Here is a 6161-nt window from a genome sequence, read left to right as displayed (position 1 = left end):
ATTAAATTTAGAAATCTCAACAGAACTTAAGATGCAAAGGAAACAGTAACATTTTCCTGCTATCAGGTCTATCCAGCTACATAGTAAAAATCTCCAGCATGTAAAAGAAATGCCAAATCTCATTCAACCCTCACCATCTTTCCCATCACTCTCTTGAGAATCATTCTTCAGGAGCCCTCCTCCCTCATTGCCTAAGATAATTTCTTCACCTCCTATAATTTGGCCTTGAACTCCCTTAATTCATGGCAGAAAAACTAACATTTGTTGAACATCGCTGTATGCTGACAACTTCACTTTATTTAATCTACACACACACACACACACACACACACACAAAAGGCTTTTAAAAGTCCTCCATTCATGATTCCAGATTACAAATTAAGAACTCAAGCTGTGCACTTAATATTTACACATTTGATTCCATGGAAATTATACCTTACTGAACAAATCATTACAAAAGCCGTCACCCAAACTGAAATATCCATATCATGGAATACTGTGCCCCATTAAAGAGCAGGAGACTTACATTTATCAACATAGAAAATAATAGCCTTGACTAAGCAGAGGGGAGCAAAACAGGTTTGTAAAACAACATGCAAAAGTACTTAAATGTCCACAACAAAGAAACATTTAGAAATATGGTCACCAAAATACTAGTCATGATTATAACTGGGTGGTGAAATTTCAGGTGTTTATTCTTGTACTTTCTTTTATTGTTTCATGAGCATATATTCTTTATAATGGAAAAAAAAACTAATAAAGATATTTTTATTTGAAGGAAAAAAGACCACAACCAAAACTTTCTTTAAAAAAAAAGTTTAGCCATTCCCTGAGTGGTTCAGTGGGTTGGAGCATTGTCCCGTGCACCAAATGATTGTGGATTAGAGTCCCAGTAAAGGCACATACCTAGATTGCAGGTTCCGTCCCTCATTGGGGTGCATGTGGGAGGTAGCCGATTGATGTATCTATCATCTATCTATCTATCTATCTATCAATCATCATCTATCATCTCCCTCCCTTCCTCTCTCTGAACATATTCTCAGGTGAGGATTCTTTTTTAAAGTTTAAGTCTTTCTTTATTATGGTTGTGTGTGTGTTAAGGTATTTTTTGAGATATTCCAATATATTTATTTACAGATGAAATGACATAATGCCTGAGATTTGATTCAAAATATTTGGAGTTGGGATTACTGAGGATACAGATGAAGAGTGGAGTGTTTAGTTTATAAGAATTTATAATACTGCTCTATTTTATATGTTTTAAATTTTATGTAATAAAAAGTTACCTCTCCTATTTCCCTCTAACTTTAGCCATTAACAGACTTCACATCAGTCTCCAAATGGCCTTCCTTCATAATCCCTCTAGTCTAGTCTCTGCCTCTTTTCAGATTTCTAGGCCTACTCTGCCCACTAATACTTGAGATCTAATAGGATCAGGATCAAATGCAGTAACTTCTCCACCACGTACCAAGCTCCTCTTCTTTATTTTTTTAAAAATATTTTATTGATTTTTTTACAGAGAGGGATAGAGAGTTAGAAACATCGATGAGAGAGAAATATCCATCAGCTGCCTCCTGCCCACCCCTCACTGGGTTGCACCCGCAACCAAGGTACATGCCCCTGACCGGAATCGAACCTGGGACCCTTGAGTCTGCAGGCCGACGCTCTATCCACTGAGCCAAACTGGTCAGGGCACCAAGCTCCTCCTCCTCCTCTTCTTCTTTTTTTAAAAAATGTATTTTATTGATTTTTTACAGAGAGGAAGGGAGAGAGATAGAGAGTTAGAAACATCGATAAGAGAGAAACATCTATCAGCTGCCTCCTGCACATATCCTACTGGGGATGTGCCCGCAACCCAGATACATGCCCTTGACCGGAATTGAACCTGGGACCCTTCAGTCCGCAGGCCGAAGCTCTATCCACTGAGCCAAACCGGTTTCGGCCAAGCTCCTCTTCTTGTTGACTCCTGTTTTCCTATGAATGGCACCATCACTCATATCTGTAAAAGGGCCTTCCAAGAGTTCTTATTCCCCCTCACCAAATTAGATAACTACAACTCAAGGTTGTAACTTAATCAAAATTAATCTCTTTCCATTTCTACTGCTATTACCCTACTTCAAAATCCTCATTAAGTGTTAACTCTACTGCTATACAATATAGTTGTATTGTGCCCCTACCTCCAGTTTCTCTGGGCTCCAATTATGTTTCTCCCGTTCACTGTTCTAACTTCAGTACCTGACACAATGCTTAGTACCTGTTCAGTAAATGTTTGTGGCATGAAGACCATCACAGCACTAATTTCACCTTTGTAGATAGTTGTGAATCACTATGTTCCCTCCTCAGGCTCTTCCCATGACCTTAAGAGCAGAAGCCATTGTAACATTTGGCCTTTCTCCTATATGTTAAGAGCCCATGATTACTGACATGGTCCTTTTTCAGCTAGTTATAGGTCGCATCCCCAGTAGGGTGTGTGCAGGAGGCAGCTGATCGATGTTTCTGGCTCTCTAGCCCTCTCCCTTCCTCTCTGTAAAAAAAATCAATAAAATATATTTTTAAAAAATAAAATAAATGTGATTATGTATCCATGTATGAGAATGTCAAAAAAATCCCTCCTCCCCATTCCAATGGTGTAAAACCGAAATGTGTGATACAGTAATTAAAATTACCTTTTAAGTATTTTATTTTTATTATGGGTCCCAGGCCAGCATGGCTCAGTGGTTGAGAGTTGACCTATGAACCAGGAGGTCAAGGTTCGATTCTGGTCAGAGCACATACCCAGGTTGTGGGCTCGATACCCAGTAGGGGGCGTGCAGGAGGCAGTCTATCAATGATTCTCTCTCATCATTGATGTTTCTATCTCTCTTTCCTACTTCCTTCTTCTCTGAAATCAATAAAAATATATATTAAAAAAATAATAAAAATTACCTTTTTGCACTGGCTGGTGTGGTTTGTTGGTTGAGCATCATACCATGAATGAACCAAGAGGTCACTGGTTCAATTCTCAGTCAGGGCACAGGCCTGGATTGTGGGCTTGATCCCCAGTAGTGGGAGTGCAGGAGCCAGCTGATCATTTCTTATCTGTTTCTCTCTCTTCATCTCCCTCCTCTCTAAAAATTAGTAAAAACATATTTAAAAAATAAAATTACCTTTTAATGGACTTGAAGGGCATTATGCTAAGTGAAATAAGCCAATTCAGAGAAAGACAAGTACCATATGATTTCACTTATATTTGAAATCTAATGAATGCAATGAACAACCAAAATAAAAACAGACTCATAGAGAGCAGGTTGACAGCTCTCTGGGGAGGAGAGGTGGGATAGGGGGTGAGTAGAGGGATAGAACCAAAAAGAAACAAAAAGAAAAAATCAATGGATGTTGGGGTCCAGCCCTAGCAGGTCCAGGGGTTCCCAAAGGTGTGGACAGAGTCGGCGAAGAAGGAAGGACACAGAGGCAGCCTTTAGTTGATCAGCATAGCCAGGTTCTCGCCAGGTTCTGTAGCCAGGTTTTCCAGCCAAGTTCTGTGTTTTATTGTCTTGTTACATCTGTATTTATGCCAGTTGATTTTAATACTATCAATTTCTATTCCAAAGGTTAGGGCGTTTCTTATCTCCATTCCAGGGAGTAAAGATTATGTAGCTTAAGTGTGATTGTTCGTAGTTAAAGTGATTAACTACCCGCCTGGCACTTAGTTAACGGGTTTTATTCCCTAACTTCAGGGAAAAATCCCTACCTGGGGAAACAACCTTTCTCGGGGAGTTGACCTTCGTTAAAACACATAGTGCCAAGAAGGGGAGAAAACATATTAAGAACAATATGCCATATACGCCAGGTCCCTTGAAACATATACTGTGCAGATGTTTCTTCCCTGCAGCGACTGTGTCAAGCAGCAAGGATGGACCGGCTTCCGGCAAATGGACACACAAAACAGTGTGGTGATTGTGGGGATGGGGAGGAGAGGTGGGGGAAGGTGGAGGAAGATAGAGGGGACATAAATGGTGATGGACCAAGACTTGGGGTGGTGAACACACAATACAGTGTACTGATGATGTATTGTAGAATTGTGCACTTGAGACCTGTATAATAATGTCAACCCAATAAATTTAATAGAAAAATAAAATTACCTTTTAGAGGCAGACCCTGTGGCCACTGTCAGGGAAGCACAGGCAGCCAATGGAACCTGGAGCAACTACACTGCCACTAAGGTGGCAGTGTTGGCAGCACGACCCAAACCACCAGCATCCGCTCAACAGGGGTCCTGTGGAGTTTTTAAGCTCAAAGTCTGGCTGTGGCTATGGGAGATATGGTAGTGGAGCCCGCCCCGAGGCCAACTTCTGAGCTCACTCCTGGCCCACAAGGGAACAATGGGGGCTCCTTGCTAAGTGTCATCATGGAGAGGGACGGAGACCTATTAGAAATTGAACCTGAAGTGGCCCAAAAGGCCTGCCAGGAGGTGCTGGAGAAGGTCAAGCTTTTGCATGGAGGTATAGCTATCTCTAACAGAGGCATCCCACTGGAGTTGGTTAATGCAGATAGTGTGCACAGTGAGATCCGCTGCCTGGATGATCCATCTGCCCAGATAAGAGAGGAGGAAGAGAGATGGGGGTCATTGTGGCCTCCAGCACAGCCAAGAGAGCAAGAAGGCAGTGGCAAAACAACAACTTGGCTGCTGAGACTGAGTAAAAACCCTGAGATGTCCATGGCTGTTTTATAGCTGTATAACTCCAAGGAGCCTAGACTACAAGCCTACATCAACAACTGGCTCTTCTGCTTTCACAATCAGAATGTGGACTTTTTTTTTTCAATTACAGTTTACTTTCACAATTTTGTATTGGTTCCCGATGAACAGAATAGTGGTTATAACAGGGGTGGGCAAACTTTTTGACTCGAGGGCCACAATGGGTTCTTAAACTGGACCGGAGGGCTGGAACAAAAGCATGGATGGAGTGTTTGTGTGAACTAATATAAATTCAAAGTAAACATCATTACATAAAAGGGTACAGTCTTTTTTTTTTAGTTTTATTCATTTCAGATGGGCCGGATCCGGCCCGCGGGCCGTAGTTTGCCCACGGCTAGGTTAGACAATCATATACTTTACAAAGTGTTTCTTCCCCAATATTTCAATTACTCACGTGGCACAACAGTTTTCACAATATTTTTTAAAAAATATATTTTATTGATTTTTTACACAGAGGAGGGGAGAGGAATAGAGATTTAGAAACATCGATGACAGAGAAACATCGATCAGTTGCCTCCTGCATGCCCCCCACTGGGGATGTGCCTGCAGCCAAGGTACATGCCCTTGACCGGAATCGAACCTGGGACCCTTGAATCCGCAGGCTGACGCTCTATCCACTGAGCCAAACCGGTTGGGGCAGTTTACACAATATTATTGACTATATTCCCCATGCTATACTTTATATACCTATGACTATTTTGCAACTACCAATTTGTACCTCTTAATCCCTTCACCTCTTTCACTCAGTTCCCCAATTCCCCTCCCCTCTGGCAACTGCTAGTCCACTCCCTGTGCTGTGAGTGTTTCAACTTTATTTTGTCCACATATAAGTGAGGTCACATGATACTTGTCTTTTTCTCTTAGCATAATACTTTCTAGGTCGGCCGTGGGCAAACTACGGCCCACGGGCCGGATGCGGCCCGTTTGAAATGAATAAAACTAAAAAAAAAAAAAAAAGACCATATCCTTTTATGTAATGATGTTTACTTTGAATTTATATTAGTTCACACAAACACTCCATCCATGCTTTTGTTCTGGCCCTCCGGTCCAGTTTAAGAACCCATTGTGGCCCTCGAGTCAAAAAGTTTGCCCATCCGTCTTCTAGGTCCACCCATGCTGTCACAAATGGTAAGATTTCATTCTTTTTATGGCCAATAATATTTCATTGTATATATATGTACCACCTGTTCTATATTCACTTGTCTATTGATGGGCCATTGATCTATTGATGGACACTTGGGATGCTTCCATATCTTGGCTATCCTATATAATAAAAGAGAAACATGGTAATTAACCATAACTTTGCTACCCTTCCCATTGGCTAATCAGCAAGATATGCAAATTAACTGCCAACCAAGATGGCAGCCGGCAGCCAGGCAGCTGAAGAGAACAGGAGGCTTGCTTGCCACAGTGACGGAGGAAGCCA

At 41.5% G+C, this 6161-nt stretch overlaps 1 pseudogene; it reads left to right on the top strand.

The window, feature by feature from the left end:
* The first annotated feature begins 4154 nt into the window (after positions 1-4154).
* The window catches only part of LOC102766005, a 6798-nt pseudogene continuing 4791 nt past the window's right edge, over positions 4155-6161 (top strand).

Source organism: Myotis davidii, unplaced genomic scaffold, assembly GCF_000327345.1.
Source record: "Myotis davidii unplaced genomic scaffold, ASM32734v1 scaffold992, whole genome shotgun sequence".
Lineage (NCBI taxonomy): Eukaryota > Metazoa > Chordata > Mammalia > Chiroptera > Vespertilionidae > Myotis > Myotis davidii.
This window is presented reverse-complemented; position numbering and strand designations above follow the sequence as displayed.